The 18,777-nt window shown below is 41.5% G+C and overlaps 1 protein-coding gene across 5 annotated transcripts in view; it reads left to right on the top strand.

Annotated features, from left to right (window-relative positions):
• The first annotated feature begins 221 nt into the window (after positions 1 to 221).
• The window catches only part of ST3GAL3 (ST3 beta-galactoside alpha-2,3-sialyltransferase 3), a 285,569-nt gene continuing 267,013 nt past the window's right edge, over positions 222 to 18,777 (top strand). For 3 of the 5 annotated variants that reach the window (XM_069738039.1, XM_069738043.1, XM_069738045.1), the window contains exon 1: positions 261 to 471. The gene's annotated coding sequence lies outside the window, so the exon portion shown is untranslated. Of the gene's footprint in view, positions 472 to 18,777 lie in introns of all 5 variants that reach the window. The other 2 variants (XM_069738036.1, XM_069738049.1) reach the window with 2 other exon arrangements.

The raw sequence follows: 18,777 nt of genomic DNA, 5'->3' as shown, positions 1-18,777 counted from the left end.
CACCAAGATCCTCTCTCATCCGTTGGAAATTTGCCCTCCTGAAGTTTAGTGTCCTTGTCACCCCTCACCTAATATCATCCCTCAGGTTGGAGGGAATGGGGCTGCAATATACTGTAGAGACTCCCTCCGCTCGGCATCAGCTGCTGCTCTGTTCCCACATACTGAATGATAAAGAAGCAGTTGATCCCGGGCTAGGAGGGGGCAGAGGACAGGAGGTGTGTGCTTACATTTGGAGAGCAGCCACAGGAAGGGAAATGCTTGTAGTGAGCTCCTGAGTAACACAAGAGATGGATTAGTGTGTCAGCTGCCTGGCTGCCTCTCAATGCTGCCTTTCTGTGTTGCTGCCCTCCTCTACAGCTGTTACTGGGGACCCCCAACCCCAACTTTTCTCATGGATGATTAGTGCAAGGGTGCATGAAAGAGCTGAGGCCAAGGGGAACTATGAGGATCAATGGGAGCTATGACCACAAGGTAAGGACCTTTAGATAATGTCCCCCACAAGTTGCGGAGCGCAGCAAGAAAAGGACAGAGCAATAAAGTTCTGCCATTCAATCTATCTCTAGAACTCAGTAGAACCTTGTGTGCTACATTGTATCAGTGCAGTCAGATATCTGGTGTAGGGGGCGCCCCCGAGCCCATGCCAGCTTGTGATAGACAGGAAAATGATTCCCAGCGATAATATCTGACAGCAAATTACAGTGCATAAATGTAGGGACTTTTTTTTTCCAGTTTCCGCGAAATAAAACAAAAATCTGCAATTTATTTTAATCTGAAGGAATTTGTACAGGATAGGCTTCATTCACACACCACTGTTTTTCATCTGCGCGCTATACATTTTTTTTTTTTTTACACATTAAATTCATTGTTTTGGGGATTTTTTTTTTTTCACTTCACTTATTTTAGATTTGTGACGTAAAGGCCTGCACAGAAAAAAAAACGGAGACATGTTTTACTTTGGTCCAGTGTGAATGGGTTTATGGAATAAAAACATCACATTTATCTCATATTCGTGTGCGCTCCATTTTTCAATTTAACTGCTTATTTGGAGAAGCCGAGAAATCTTTATCAGATTTGTATTTTTGCTTAAAAAAAATAGATGGATTGTAAAAACAGACATAAGGACCAAAACCGGATTAAAAAATGTCTGTTTTTGGAGACAAAAAAAAAAAACCCGGACTTGTGAATAATGCTGTAAATAGATGTATCACTTTACAGGTCATAGTAATTGCTGCTTGATTCTTCATACATTATATGTGTACACAGAGGTTTTTTTTTTTCATGAGCTCCAAAACAACAAGTTTTCTGTCTTTTTCAGGCAACTCCGCTGCCAAACTCGCCTGAAAAGGTGACCAGCAAAATGCGCAAAAGAATGAACATTTACTTTTTTATTTACAGACGACTCATTGTTCATATGTTTTGTCTTTTTAGCATCTTGTAACAGGTTTAGGTTTCCAAAGTGGTTAAAAAAAGTGACCCGACCATTCTTCAGGAATGTGTTGCTCTTAAGATGCTCAGTACATTACAATGCAAATCAATGCAAAGGCCCATGCATCTTTTTTAGCATTTTGCAAGCTTTTTTTTGCTTAAAAAAAAAACAACAAAAAAAACAATAGAAATGTCTTCAATGTTGAAGGAAATTGGAAAAAAAAATCTGGAAAACAACAGTATTAAAGACATCACAAAAACAATGGAAAAATAGATTTAAAAAAATCACTAGTGGTGAAAAGTGTTAAAAAAAAAAGCTCACGAAATAGTCAAGAAAATGCTCATAAAAAAAAGCTTCAGATAAAAAACGCTAGCTATTGTTGAATAGGTGGCACGTGCACATACCGTTTGATGAGTTTTTGGAAAAGTTTTTCATTTCCTAAAGTGTTTTGGAGGCTTTGGTTTTTTTTTTTGCAGCCTATAGATTTCACACTGCCTAGTTGGGAGCAGATTCCACCAGGAGCCACTTAAAAGACGTGACATGTACTTTCTTTTTCCCACAAGGTGTTTTTCAAGAACCTGAAGTGGGTAATCAAATTCTCAAAAAGACTCAACATATGAATAGCAAAGTGGGTTTACAATAGAATTGAATAGAAAGAGTCTTTCAAGTCTTTTGAATGCTAAGTAATATGTAAAGTGACAGAATAGTAGACATTCAGCGCATGTGACTTTATGTAATTTCCATTCCAACCTAACACCTTATCTTTTCCTGTTACTCAGAATAAACAATTGTTAGTGATAAGCGAACCTGCTGGGATAAGGTGTTATCTGAGCATGCTCAGGTGCTAACAGCGTTTCTTCGGCGTGCTCATAAAATATGTTTGAGTCCCCGCGGCTGCGCGTCTCTCGGCTGTTAGGTTTTACTCTGAAAGTTTGTGGCATTTCAAAGAAAACATAGTTGAAAAATCCGGCTAGGGAATATAGGGAGAGACATGATTAATCCAGCGTGGCCCCACTAGAGGTGATTGACAGGTATCTCGCTATGTAAACACATTAGACAGATCTGTCAATCAACTGAACTTGAAGAGGAAGTCAGAGATCAGCTGCAGCCCGGACTTCCTCTTCCTGTTCAATTCGACAGGAGGCGGGGACAGTGACGCCAGCGCTGATTGGACATCGGGGGTCACGTGTCACAACAACAACACGGGAGCCCCAGAGAGAGCGAGTGCTGACACCTCCGGAATGGCACCGACACGGGAGGTGAGTATGTTAGTTTATTTTATCCGGGTCAAACATTTAGATCAAGAATGGGTTGTCCTAGTAGTGGACAACCCTTTTAAAAATCATAGACCTCAAGTCCTTGACACATTATCTGGTTTGTGACAATTTGATTGATTTTAATTAGTCACTGCTCCAGAACAAGTGCTGAGGATACAGTCAGTGGTCGGTGCTCTCTGCAGATAACTTATTGTAAGATAACTGTATCCATCCATTGTTTCTCCAGTTCTGCTGGATAATTCCAGGATGGACGCCTGGGTTGTTCACTGTATCGTGCTCCTCTGCTCAGAGCATTGTGAGGACATTGTACAGCTCTTCTTCATGGAGACGGAGTACAGGCAGCTATCAGGGGGAGACTTACGGGGCCACACAATAATAATACGGTATAGACCAGATATCCCCCTCCTCTGCCGCTGGGCATGTACATGATGTCATTAACCACTAAATGAATATATCTGTATGAGGTCCTGAAGATGTGACGCACAAAGGACTGGACATTGACGCACCTATGTATACTGGGAATGGATACTCCCATTATTATCTAATTGGTATCCAGATTTCCTAAATTATTTGGATCCGTCTAGTTCGGCAAAAGGTTCCTGTACATAAATAAGGGTGCAGTCAGATGTTTGTGTAAATCGGTCCAATATCGGACTGCCATGGTCAGATCCGACCCGAGCGTGACAGCCTCATAGAAACACATGAAGCTTTTAGGCCGGGGTCACACTAGAGAGAAATAAGGACGAGGGAGAGGCGCAAAAACAACACATTGCACACGGACCAATGTTTCTCTATGGGGCAGCTTCCATCAGCCGTATATTTCTCGGCTGTATTTTACGGGCTGAGAAAATCGCAGCATGCATGCTGCGTTTGTCAGCGTATTGTGCAAAAAATCCGCCAATGAAAGTCTGTGGGGGGCGAGAAAAATACGGATTACACACGGACCAGCAGTGTGACTTGCGAGAAATACGCAGCGGTGTTCTATAGAAAAGCCGGCAATTCAGTGCGGTGTACAGTAAAATCATACTGACTGACAGGTTAGACTAGAATAGCTAAGATAAATGTCTACATAAAGTATAGGGGTATATATATATAAATATATGTCATTGACACACACACACACACATATATATATATATATATATATATATATATATATATATATATATATTTAATACAGAGCTAGATAGCAGAAAAGCCGGTAATTCAATTGCCGGCTTTTGCTAAATCCTTACCGAACCCGACAGGATATGAGACATGGTTTTACATACAGTAAACCATTGCATATCCGTCATATTTTTATATATCCCTCACTAATAATGTTAATAGTGTGTGTGTAAAATTTGGGAGCTGTAGGTGTTAAATTAAAGGGTTAATTCATGGAAAAAACTGGTGTGGGCTCCCGCACAATTTTCTCTGCCAGAGAGGGAAAGCCAGTGACTGAGGGAAGATATTAATAGCCTAGAGAGGGACCATGGTTATTGGCCCCCCCCCCCCGCCCCCAGGCTAAAGAGATCTGCCCCCAGCCACCCCCAAAAAAGGCACATCTGTAAGATGTGCCTATTCTGGCACTTAGCCACTCTCTTCCCACTGCCCTGTGGCATTGGCATATGGGGTAATAAGGGGTTAATGTCACCTTGCTGTTGTAAGGTGACATTAAGCCTGGTTAATAATGGAGAGGTGTTAATAAGACACCTGTCCATTATTAATCCAATAGTCTGAAAGGGTTAAAAATACACACACATTAATAATAAAGTATTTTAATGAAAGAAAGAAAGACACAGGTTTTACCATCTTTATTGTACGCTCAATCCAAATCGAAGCCCTCGTTCTTCTGAAAAAAAAAAAGCAAAATAAAAAAGCAACAATATCCCATACCTGTCCGCTGTACAGTCAAGTCCCATGCTGTAAATCCATCTGAAGGGGTTAAATACATTTACAACTGGGATCGCTACTAATGCAGCCGCTCCCAACTGTAAACGACTGGGGAATGAATGAAAAGCAGTGAGCAGAGCTTCGGTGACTAGCAGTGCAATACCGAAGCTCCGCCCCTTGGTGGCATGAACTCGTATGAACTGTAGCGTGGGAAAATATTCAGAAACTTTCCCACGCTACAGTTCATATGAGTTCATGTCACCATGTGTCTCACTGACATATATATGTATATATATACACCTATACTATGTGTAGACAATTATTCTATCTGTTCTATTCTAACCTGTTAGTGTGATTTTACATTACATCGCACTGAATTGCCGGCTTTTCTATAGGACACCGGTGCATATTTCACACAAGTCACACTGATGGTCCGTGTGCTGTGCGAGTATTTCTCGCCCCTATAGACTTTCATTGGCGAGTCTTGGCCGATATACGGTGAAATTCGCAGCATGCTGCAATTTCTCTCGCATATATACACAGATTGGGCTCAATAATATCTATAAGGCCCCTCAGAACGGGGGACAAAGTACCATTTAGCTAAACTATCTCACACCGACGTGATCAATGAATGAAATGACCTCGACCATGGTACAATATAAAAACAATATTTTATTAGAAGATGTTTAAAAACAACATATATCTACTAATAAGGAAGGTGCTGGAACCAAAAACGAGGGATGGATCTGCCATAGGCTTATCTCTAATATTTAGACTGACATGCCAGTTATAATGCTAATACACCATATATAGCCTGTTAGTATGTAAAAGGTATAGTACCTAAGAGAGACTAGTTTGTCATAGTATATACATATAAAAGAGGCTTAAACGCTATGTCTCCTAATAATATGACAAACAAAGATAACCCTTCCAAGGCATATAAAAATGTAAATGTAAGGAGTATACCTGGTAGTCAGTCCCAAGGGGATAAGCCGCGGCATCCCTCGCATGTATAGTACGGCCAAAAAAACGACAGATGGTGGGAGCTGCCCCATAGATTAACATTGGTCCGAGTGCTATGCGATTTTTTATCGCATAGCACTCGTCCTCATTATAGTTTAGTGTGACTCCGGCCTAACAAACTATATTTTGGGTCAGAATTAGTTTTAGTCTTTGGATGTCGCTTCCATTCACTGACAGCAAACAGGACCTTTTAAAATGATCTAATGAAATATAATATATATCAACCAGTTACACAATTCTTGACTCTCAGTTTCCAGTAGTAATTTCAAAGAGAAAAAAAAAAAAAAAACTCCAAGTAAATGTGGCGCTAAGCACCTACGGATTTTTTGAATTCATCCACTTCAAGTGAAAAATGTTAAAAAATTCATTTATTTTCTCAAAATAAAATATATTTGTAAATTTTTTTTAAAAACAGTACAACGCGTTTCGGCTGCTATTTTTACAGTGCAGCCTTCATCAGGTAGTAAAAAAAACAAAAAGAACAAACAATACAATAAGCACTATAAAATAATCTTTCCAGTAGTAAAAAGACACAGAAGTGACACCTTATTATTATATATGAAAAATTAAAAATAATAAGATAAAATATATTCTATGTTCACTTCAATATGAACAAGGGGTCACCATCAGTGCCACAATTCTAGTGGAAGACCAATAGAAAGACAAAAAGAGCTCTAAACCCGATAGTGAACCAATGAGAAAGTAACAGGGAATGAGGTATAAAAGTCAATTTTTATTGGGTAGCAGTAGTGACAACAATTAAAAGTATTAAAAAAATATATATATATATATGATCGATATAATCCAAAAAATACAAAAAATAGTATATATGTGCACAGTTCAAGCTGCACATGACAAGGTAGGCCAAATCATAAATATATATCACAGAGTAAAAATGGCAATCAGTGGCATATGCACAAGGGTGAAAAGAGGTGTATTTGGAATAGCCTATACAATATACTATTAGCATAGGAAAGTGTAAGACAATCATAGAAATATATCAATAATAAAGTGCAAAGTGCAGTGGACCAATTACCCTATAAAAGCTGAGAGTGCAATATGCTGAAAAAAAAAATAAATCCGATGCAAACTGCGACTGCGTGTATGAAACGCGCGTCGGGGTGCACATTATCTCGCTGCTGGAGGCCTGGGAACATTTCCTGTATTCATTGTGAGTAACTGGCATTTCCATAGCATTTGCACATAGCACTTTGCATCGGATTTATTTGTTTTTTCAGCATATTGCACTCTCAGCTTTTATAGGGTAATTGGTCCACTGCACTTTGCACTTTATTATTGATATATTTCTATGATTGTCTTACACTTTCCTATGCTAATAGTATATTGTATAGGCTATTCTAAATATACCTCTTTCCACCCTTGTGCATATGCCACTGATTGCCATTTTTACTCTGTGATATATATTTATGATTTGGCCTACCTTGTCATGTGCAGCTTGAACTGTGCACATATATACTATTTTTTGTATTTTTTGGATTATATCGATCTTATATACAGGTCCTTCTCAAAAAATTAGCATATAGTGTTAAATTTCATTATTTACCATAATGTAATGATTACAATTAAACTTTCATATATTATAGATTCATTATCCACCAACTGAAATTTGTCAGGTCTTTTATTGTTTTAATACTGATGATTTTGGCATACAACTCCTGATAACCCAAAAAACCTGTCTCAATAAATTAGCATATTTCACCCATCCAATCAAATAAAAGTGTTTTTTAATAACAAACAAAAAAAACATCAAATAATAATGTTCAGTTATGCACTCAATACTTGGTCGGGAATCCTTTGGCAGAAATGACTGCTTCAATGCGGCGTGGCATGGAGGCAATCAGCCTGTGACACTGCTGAGATGTTATGGAGGCCCAGGATGCTTCAATAGCGGCCTTAAGCTCATCCAGAGTGTTGGGTCTTGCGTCTCTCAACTTTCTCTTCACAATATCCCACAGATTCTCTATGGGGTTCAGGTCAGGAGAGTTGGCAGGCCAATTGAGCACAGTAATAACATGGTCAGTAAACCATTTACCAGTGGTTTTGGCACTGTGAGCAGGTGCCAGGTCGTGCTGAAAAATGAAATCTTCATCTCCATAAAGCATTTCAGCCGATGGAAGCATGAAGTGCTCCAAAATCTCCTGATAGCTAGCTGCATTGACCCTGCCCTTGATGAAACACAGTGGACCAACACCAGCAGCTGACATGGCACCCCACACCATCACTGACTGTGGGTACTTGACACTGGACTTCAGGCATTTTGGCATTTCCTTCTCCCCAGTCTTCCTCCAGACTCTGGCACCTTGATTTCCGAATTACATGCAAAATTTGCTTTCATCAGAAAAAAGTACTTGGGACCACTTAGCAACAGTCCAGTGCTGCTTCTCTGTAGCCCAGGTCAGGCGCCTCTGCCGCTGTTTATGGTTGAAAAGTGGCTTTACCTGGGGAATGCGGCACCTGTAGCCCATTTCCTGCACACGCCTGTGCACGGTGGCTCTGGATGTTTCCACACCAGACTCAGTCCACTGCTTCCTCAGGTTCCCCAAGGTCTGGAATCGGTCCTTCTCCACAATCTTCCTCAGGGTCCGGTCTCCTCTTCTCGTTGTACAGCGTTTTCTGCCACATTGTTTCCTTCCAACAGACTTACCATTGAGGTGCCTTGATACAGCACTCTGGGAACAGCCTATTTGTTGAGAAATTTCTTTCTGGGTCTTACCCTCTTGCTTGAGGGTGTCAATGATGGCCTTCTTGACATCTGTCAGGTCGCTAGTCTTACCCATGATGGGGGTTTTGAGTAATGAACCAGGCAGGGAGTTTATAAAAGCCTCAGGTATCTTTTGCATGTGTTTAGAGTTAATTAGTTGATTCAGAAGATTAGGGTAATAGGTCGTTTAGAGAACCTTTTCTTGATATGCTAATTTATTGAGACAGGTTTTTTGGGTTATCAGGAGTTGTATGCCAAAATCATCAGTATTAAAACAATAAAAGACCTGACAAATTTCAGTTGGTGGATAATGAATCTATAATATATGAAAGTTTAATTGTAATCATTACATTATGGTAAATAATGAAATTTAACACTATATGCTAATTTTTTGAGAAGGACCTGTATATATATATATTTTTAATACTTTTAATTGTTGTCACTACTGCTACCCAATAAAAATTGACTTTTATACCTCATTCCCTGTTACTTTCTCATTGGTTCACTATCGGGTTTAGAGTTCTTTTTGTCTCTCAGTTTCCAGTATATAAGAAAATGGTAATGGAGGTGTCTCCCCTTCCCCCTCCTGTTCCCAGAGAAGCCAGGGCACAGGCATAAGAGCAGCAGGTGGAGCCCCCCGCTTGTCTTTTCCATGTCCCCATTGGGCGTTTACCAGCTGTCCTACTAATCACAGACACAATGGTGCTGCTTGCATTAAGGGGGCTTGCAGCTGTCTATGGGAGTTATCAAATCCCACACCCACATTGTAATCTGCGGTGAGGAGACCCCGTCTGATCTCTGTGTGGGTTTTATAAGCAATCACTCAATGCTGCACATAATGAAGGGCTTACACCCACTGAGATCCTACAAATAAACCTCAGCCGGGCGGGGAAACTGCACACGTAGCCCCTAAATTAATACAAAAGCTTTGGCTTTATTCTTAGAAGAAACAGTAGATTAGGAAAATATTAACAGCACCTTCAATAGAAAATGTGGAAAATATGAAGGCAGAGGAAGTTAGGGATAATCTTAAAGTCCCAGTGATCACAGAACAGGTACAAATGACATCATTTATTCCATGTATTTACATGTAGCAATTACTGTCCAAATATTTACGTATAAACCAACTGATACATTGTATTCCTGATCTGTTAACCTAATGGTGGTGGCCTGAACAGATTTCTGGGGTCCTAGACTACATTCCCGCAATTAGTTTTTTACGCTGCGTATTCTAGAAAAAATGCAAGTAACCTATTTTTTTTAATGGATGCAGAAAGTCTGCAACATAGAAAAAAAAAACATGAATGAGATGTAGCAGTAGGCCACGGTCAGACCTAACATATAAAAATACGGTCCTTTTTTTACCGCAGTAAAGTTCCTAAACAGTGACCCGTAGGGTTGAGCGACCTTGACTTTTTTAGGGTCGAGCCGGGTTTCGCGAAACCCGACTATCTCAAAAGTCGAGTCGAGTGAAATCAATGGCGAAAAGTCGAGGATCGACCGAAACACGAAACCCAATGCAAAGCCAATGGGATTTTTTTTTTTTCCTCTCTCTCTCTCTCTCTCTCTCTCTCTCTCATCACTCTGCCCACGCCCCTTCATTGGCTGAAAAAAATGGCGCCAAGCGCGTCATACGAAACGCGACTTTGGCGCGAAAGTCGCGTACCGCATGGCCGACCCCACACAGGGATCGGGTCGGGTTTCATGAAACCCGACTTTGCCAAAAGTCGGCGACTTTTGAAAATGAACGATCCGTTTCGCTAAACCCTAGTGACCCGTATTCCATGCAAAGATGCAATTTTTTTCTCCCAAAAGTATCTGTGTGTCTTCCGTATGGCGAGATTTTCTCGCCGGCTTGTAAAATGGACATAGAATGGATCCATGGGCTCAAATATTCGTGAAAACATATATACAGTCTGGGCTCCCGCGCAATTTTCTCTGCCAGAGTGGGAAAACCAGTGACTGAGGGCAGATATTAATAGCCTAGAGAAGGACCATGGTTATTGCCCCCCCCCCAGCTAAAAACATCTGCCCCCAGCCACCCCAGAAAAGGCACATCTATAAAATGCGCCTATTCTGGCACTTAGCCACTGTCTTCCCACTCCCCTGTAGCAGTGGGATATGGGGTAATAAGGGGTTAATGTCACCTTGCTAATGTAAGGTGACATTAAGCCTGGTTAATAATGGAGAGGTGTCAATAAGACACCTATCCATTATTAATCCAATAGTAGTAAAGGGTTAAAAATACACACACACTTTATGAATAAAATATTTTAATGAAATAAATAAACAAATGGAGTTTTAATATCTTTATTAATCTACCTGAAGACCCTCATTCTTCTGAAAAAAAGGAACATAAAAAAGCAACAATATCCCATACCTGTCCGCTGTACAGTCATGTCCCACCATGTAAATCCATCTGAAGGGGTTAAACACAGTTACAACACACCTTCTCATTAAAAGATTTTTCTGTATTTTCATGACTATGAAAATTGTACATTCACACTGAAGGCATCAAAACTATGAATTAACACGTGTGGAATTATATACTTAACAAAAAAGTGTGAAACTGAAATTATGTCTTATATTCTAGGTTCTTCAAATTAGCCACCTTTAGCTTTGATGACTGCTTTGCACACTCTTGACATTCTCTTGATGAGCTTCAAGAGGTAGTCACCAGGAATGGTCTTCCAACAATCTTGAAGGAGTTCCCAGAGATGCTTAGCACTTGTTGGCCCTTTTGCCTTCACTCTGCGGTCCAGCTCACCCCAAACCATCTCGATTGGGTTCAGGTCTGGTGACTGTGGAGGCCAGGTCATCTGGCGTAGCACCCCATCACTCTCCTTCTTGGTCAAATAGCCCTTACACAGCCTGGAGGTGTGTTTGGGGTCATTGTCCTGTTGAAAAATAAATGATGGTCCAACTAAACGCAAACCGGATGGAATAGCATGCTGCTGCAAGATGCTGTGGTAGCCATGCTGGTTCAGTATGCCTTCAGTTTTTAATAAATCCCCAACAGTGTCACCAGCAAAGCACCCCCACACCATCACACCTCCTCCTCCATGCTTCACGGTGGGAACCAGGCATGTAGAGTCCATCCGTTCACCTTTTCTGCGCCGCACAAAGACACGGTGGTTGGAACCAAAGATCTCAAATTTGGACTCATCAGACCAAAGCACAGATTTCCACTGGTCTAATGTCCACTCCTTGTGTTGTTTAGCCCAAACAAGTCTCTTCTGCTTGTTCCCTGTCCTTAGCAGTGGTTTCCTAGCAGCTATTTTACCATGAAGGCCTGCTGCACAAAGTCTCCTCTTAACAGTTGTTGTAGAGATGTGTCTGCTGCTAGAACTCTATGTGGCATTGACCTGGTCTCTAATCTGAGCTGCTGTTAACCTGCGATTTCTGAGACTGGTGACTCGGATAAACTTATCCTCAGAAGCAGAGGTGACTCTTGGTCTTCCTTTCCCTGGGGCGGTCCTCATGTGAGCCAGTTTCTTTGTAGCGCTTGATGGTTTTTGCCACTGCACTTGGGGACACTTTCAAAGTTTTCCCAATTTTTCGGACTGACCTTCATTTCTTAAAGTAATGATGGCCACTCGTTTTTCTGTACTTAGCTGCTTTTTTCTTGCTATAATACAAATTCTAACAGTCTATTCAGTAGGATTATCAGCTGTGTATCCACCAGACCAGACACAACTGATGGTCCGGACCCCATTTATAAGGCAAGAAATCCCACTTATTAAACCTGACAGGGCACAGCTGTGAAGTGAAAACCATTCCCGGTGACTACCTCTTGAAGCTCATCAAGAGAATGCCAAGAGTGTGCAAAGCAGTCATCAAAGCAAAAGGTGGCTACTTTGAAGAACCTAGAATATAAGACATAATTTCAGTTGTTTCACACTTTTTTTTGTTAAGTATATAATTCCACATGTGTTAATTCATAGTTTTGATGCCTTCAGTGTGAATGTACAATATTCATAGTCATGAAAATACAGAAAAATCTTTAAATGAGAGGGTGTGTCCAAACTTTTGGTCTGTACTGTATATATATATATATATATATATATATATATATATATATATAAACATATATATATATATATATATATATATATATATATACACACATATATATATCTACCTATTCTATGTGTAGACATTTATTTTATCTATTCTATTCTAGCCTGTCAGTGTGATTTTACTGTACACTGCACTGAATTATCGGCCTTTCTATAGGACACCGGTGCGTATTTCTCGCAAGGCAGACATGTGGTCCGTGTGTAATCCATATTTTTCTCGCCCCCTTAGACTTTCATTGGCGTATTTTTGTAGGAATACGCTGACAATCGATTTTCTCAGCCCGTAAAATACGGCCGAGAAATATACTGCTGATGGAAGCTGCCCCATAGAGAAACATTGGTCCGAGTGCAATGCGTTGTTTTTACGCCTCTCCCTCGTCCGTATTTCTCTCTAGTGTGACGCCGGCCTTACTGTGGAGGTGAAGGTAGTCCCAGTGGCAATGTTGCATCTGTTTGGTACTTATGGAGATGTTTTCTCACAGAAGTAAACCTATGATTAAGTAAGTAATGTAGCATATAAAAGATCATGCCATGAGGTTTTCATGCAGCTCGGAACTTCAACAGAGACCAGAACGGATTAAAATAATTGGCCATTATTTCTGGATGGAAAAGAGACAGTTTTCCGCATGCTTGTCTGAACCCATCCTGAGGCTGCGTTCGCACGTTTTCCAAGACACTGGCAACACTGCAATGTATCTGCTATAATTTAGCAAAACTGCAATGTAACTACAACATATTAACACTTTTCCAGCGTGGTCAGAAAAAGTTTCGAATCTCCCTCCAGCAATGCCTTAGTTTTATATAGAATCATAGAATGGTGGAGTTGGAAGGGACCTTGAGGGTCATCGTGTCCAACCCCCCTGCTCATTGCAGGATTCACTAATCCATCTCAGACAGGTATCTGTCCAGCCTCTGTTTGAAGACTTCCATTGAAAGAGAACTCACCACGTCACGTGGCAGCCTGTTCTACTCATTGATCACCCTCACTGTCAAAAAGATTTTTCTAATATCTAATCTGTATCTTCTCCCTTTCAGTTTCCATTACTTCTTGTGTTTCCATTTGCGAATGAGAATAAGGATGATCCTTCTACTCTGTGATATTTGTAGACAGCTATTAAGTCTCCTCTCAGTCTTTTGTTTTGCAAGATAAACATTCCCAGATCCTTTAACCGTTCCTTGTAAGACCTAATTTGCGATCCGCTCACCACCCTGGTCGCTCTTCTCTGAACTTGCTCCAGATTTTCAATGTATTTTCCAAAATGTGGTACCGAGAACTGGACACAGTATTCCAGAAGAGGCCTGACCAAGGATGAGTAGAGGGGGATAATTACTTCACATGATCTATACTCTATGCTTCTCTTAATACATTCCAGAACTGTGTTTGCCTTTTTTTGCTGCTGCATCACACTGTTGACTCATGTGCAGTCTGTGATCTATTAGTATATCCAAGTCTTTTTCACATGTACTGTTGCTTAGCCTTATTCCTCCCATTCTGTATATGCTGTTTTATTTTTTCTTGCCCAGATGTAGGACTTTTGCATGTCTCACTGTTAAAACCATTCTGCTATTTGCTGCCCACATTTCATTTACTTAGATCTTTTTGAATCATCTTTCTCTCTTTCTTCTCTAGTATTTCCTGTCCCTATTCCTAGATACTATATCTGCTGTGTTTCACTGATCCACCCAGTCAGTGATTGTCATCGAAGGAAATTAAGTTAGTCTGACATAACTTATTAGTTACATACCCATGCTGACTCTGGTTAATCTCTTCATTCTCATCCAGTTACTTGTATACATGTTGTTTATTAATTTGTTCAAAGATCTATCCTGGTATAGAAGTCGGGCTCACAGGCTTATAGTTCCCTGGGTCCACCTTCTTCCCCTTTTTGAAGATGGGGACACCATTTGCTCTTCTCCAGTCTTCTGGGACTATTCCTGTTCAATAATTTCCTCTGCAATCTTCTTCAGTAATATTATTTATTCAGTACCCTAGGATGTACTTCATCCGGACCTGGAAACTTGAATTCATTTATATTAGCTAAGTATTCCCTCACCATCTCTGTGTATAGATCGTGTGGAGTCTTCTATTCCTTCAATAGTACAGTAATGATCAGTTGATGTTACATTTGCTTTCTGAGAGAAAACAGATGCAAAATTGGAATTTAAAAGTTTGGTCTCAACATCATTATTTACTACTTTACCATTTTCATTGTGTAAAAATCCTATAGCCTCTTTGATTTCTCGTTTACTTTTGAAATGCCCCTCAAATCCTTTATCATTGCTTTTGATGTCACTTGCAAGCCTTAATTCATTATCAGCTTTAGTTAATCTGATGCGTGCCCTGCAGGTTCTGTAGATAGCTTTATATTCTTCAGTAGTTATGCCTCCCTCTTTCCATTTGATAAACATTTCTTTCTTCCTTTATAACATGTGTTTCAGTTCTGTGTTCATCCATCCTGGTTTCCTTAAATGCTTCATATTCTTTCCTCTTTTAGGGATTGTTAACCATTCATGTTTCAAAATTTCCCATTTTTCCTGGACATTTCTGTCTTTAAGGACATCCAGGACATAGTCACTCTTGCAGCTCATTTACACTTGCAGAATGCGACAGTTTGACTAACGCTGGTCGTCTATTTACAGATTGTGGTGGTTTGATGGCTTGTTGAGACTGATGTTTCCAACTATGATATTGCCTTTAAGTATATGACAAAATGTATAGAAACTAAGAGTAAAACTTTGGTTGTTAAGTTGTTTATCTAGATTGTTTTCCACTTTCAGTTGTGTATTTCTGCATCCAGAACCAGTATCATGATGCACCACAGTTTTCTGAAGTATCATTACTGAGGGAGACCATGAATATAACCATATAGAAACCCAGCACACTATTAGGTCTGTAAAATCCATCAAAACCTTATTACGACATTAATGGAAACGCATCAGCGGTATCTTTCCAGGTCATTTCAAACCTGCGTTTTTAATCATGGATTCATTAAACATTCACAAGGTTCTCCCTTTATAATGGACCTCCTGTTAAGGGCCAAACACAAATATTACAATCTTGAAAAAGCCATTTTGTAACAATGTGAACAGTGCTATATTAATACACCAGGTCATTTATTGAAAGTGACATCTTCAGGTGACTAGTCACCCTTTGAAGGGGAGGACGACATGGCGAGTGCGGTGAGCTGACTACAGGAGAGAAATGTGCACAAAGGACTTTGGGGGCAATTAGCAGATACACAACAACAATAAGCCATCTCTGGACTTCAGCACAGCAACAAATTACAGGAAATGTGATAGTAAAGTGAAATGAATCAAATGCACTGAAGGAAGCAGGCAACAAATAATGCAAGCAAATCCAAAAACATAAACATCACAGAAAGCTGCAGATTATTATTATTATGCTTTTGCTTATATAGCGCTATCATATTTCGCAGCGCTTTACATTGTCATTGCTGTCCCCAATGGGGCTCCTACAATCAGTATGTCATTGGAACATGAGAGGAAACTGTAGTATGAGGAGGAAACCCATGCAAACATGGGGAGAACATACAAACTCTTTGCAGATGTTGTCCTTGGTGGAAATTGAACCCAGGACTCCAGCGCTGCAAGGCTGCTGTGCTATCCACTGAGCCATTGTGCTGCCCTTGGATTTCTGCAGCCACTGGATCACTAGAAATAGTCATTGGAGCACGGCACACAACCACTGGATCACTAGGAACAGTCATTGGAGCACGACAACCTACCAGTGGATCAGTAGGAACAGCCATTGGGGCACAACACAAAACCAATGGATCACTAAGAACAGCCACTGGAGCATGACAAAAAAACACTGGATCACTAGGAATGGTCATTGGAGCCACAACACACACCTACTAGATCACTAGGAACAGTCATTGGAGCCACAACACACACCTACTAGATCACTAGGAACAGCCATTGGAGCACGACACAAAACCATTGGATCACTAGGAACAGTCATTGGAGCCACAACACACCTACTAGATCACTAGGAACAGTCATTGGAGCATGACACAAAACCACTAGATCACTAGGAACAGTCATTGGAGCCACAACCACTAGATCACTAGGAACAGTCATTGGAGCCACAACCACTAGATAACTAGGAACAGTCATTGGAGCCACAACCACTAGATCACTAGGAACAGTCATTGGAGCCACAACCACTAGATCGCTAGGAACAGTCATTGGAGCCACAACCACTAGATCCCTAGGAACAGTCATTGGAGCCACAACCACTAGATCGCTAGGAACAGTCATTGGGGCCACAACCACTAGATAACTAGGAACAGTCATTGGAGCCACAACCACTAGATAACTAGGAACAGTCATTGGAGCCACAACCACTAGATCGCTAGGGACAGTCATTGGGGCCACAACCACTAGATCACTAGGAACAGTCATTGGAGCCACAACCACTAGATCACTAGGAACAGTCATTGGAGCCACAACCACTAGATAACTAGGAACAGTCATTGGAGCCACAACCACTAGATCACTTGGAACAGTCATTGGAGCCACAACCACTAGATAACTAGGAACAGTCATTGGAGCCACAACCACTAGATCACTAGGAACAGTCATTGGAGCCACAACCACTAGATCGCTAGGAACAGTCATTGGGGCCACAACCACTAGATCACTTGGAACAGTCATTGGAGCCACAACCACTTGATAACTAGGAACAGTCATTGGAGCCACAACCACTAGATCGCTAGGAACAGTCATTGGGGCCACAACCACTAGATCACTAGGAACAGTCATTGGAGCCACAACCACTAGATAACTAGGAACAGTCATTGGAGCCACAACCACTAGATCACTAGGAACAGTCTTTGGAGCCACAACCACTAGATAACTAGGAACAGTCATTGGAGCCACAACCACTAGATCACTTGGAACAGTCATTGGAGCCACAACCACTAGATCGCTAGGAACAGTCATTGGAACCACAATCACTAAGAAACGCTGTTGGAGCATGACACACAATCACTGGATTACAAGAAATGGCTGGTAAATTATAAAAACAACAATAACTGAGTCACTCCGAACAGCTACTGGATCGGTAGTGACAACCCCATAGACTGCATGTAAAGAAGCTGCGGAGACACCATCACGTGTTTCTCGATGCAAGCAGTGAATAGCCAGGCCTTTCCCCGGGAAGGAACAACCACGGGAAGGGCAGCATCCTATGAAGGAAAGCCACCTATGCCAAGCATGGTATCCATCCACAGACAGCTGTTTCGGGGTTTTTGCCCCTCATCAGTGTGGAGTAGGAATCTGGCTATTAGGAGCAGTGCCTAGTAAAAAGGCTATAAAGGCACAGATGATTGGCCTCGGGGAGACCAAAACATCCAACACCGCGGAGACACCATCACGTGTTTCTCAACGCAGTGATTCCAGAACACTGCCCCCATCCCTTATGGGAAATATGCAGATGCATGTAAAGAAGCTGCGGAGACACCATCACGTGTTTCTCGACACAAGCAGTGAATAGCCAGGCCTTTCCCCGGGAAGGAACAACCACGGGAAGGGCAGCATCCTATGAAGGAAAGCCACCTATGCCAAGCATGGTATCCATCCACAGACAGCTGTTTCGGGGTTTTTGCCCCTCATCAGTGTGGAGTAGGAATCTGGCTATTAGGAGCAGTGCCTAGTAAAAAGGCTATAAAGGCACAGATGATTGGCCTCGGGGAGACCAAAACATCCAACACCGCGGAGACACCATCACGTGTTTCTCAACGCAGTGATTCCAGAACACTGCCCCCATCCCTTATGGGAAATATGCAGATGCATGTAAAGAAGCTGCGGAGACACCATCACGTGTTTCTAGACGCAAGCAGTGAATAGCCAGGCCTTTCCCCGGGAAGGAACAACCACGGGAAGGGCAGCATCCTATGAAGGAAAGCCACCTATGCCAAGCATGGTATCCATCCACAGACAGCCTTTTTACTAGGCACTGCTCCTAATAGCCAGATTCCTACTCCACACTGATGAGGGGCAAAAACCCCGAAACAGCTGTCTGTGGATGGATACCATGCTTGGCATAGGTGGCTTTCCTTCATAGGATGCTGCCCTTCCCGTGGTTGTTCCTTCCCGGGGAAAGGCCTGGCTATTCACTGCTTGCATCGAGAAACACGTGATGGTGTCTCCGCAGCTTCTTTACATGCATCTGCATATTTCCCATAAGGGATGGGGGCAGTGTTCTGGAATCACTGCGTTGAGAAACACGTGATGGTGTCTCCGCGGTGTTGGATGTTTTGGTCTCCCCGAGGCCAATCATCTGTGCCTTTATAGCCTTTTTACTAGGCACTGCTCCTAATAGCCAGATTCCTACTCCACACTGATGAGGGG

This window comes from Ranitomeya imitator, chromosome 8, assembly GCF_032444005.1.
Source record: "Ranitomeya imitator isolate aRanImi1 chromosome 8, aRanImi1.pri, whole genome shotgun sequence".
NCBI lineage: Eukaryota > Metazoa > Chordata > Amphibia > Anura > Dendrobatidae > Ranitomeya > Ranitomeya imitator.
Note: the sequence above shows the minus strand (reverse complement) of the source record. Positions and strands in the feature narration are given on the sequence as shown.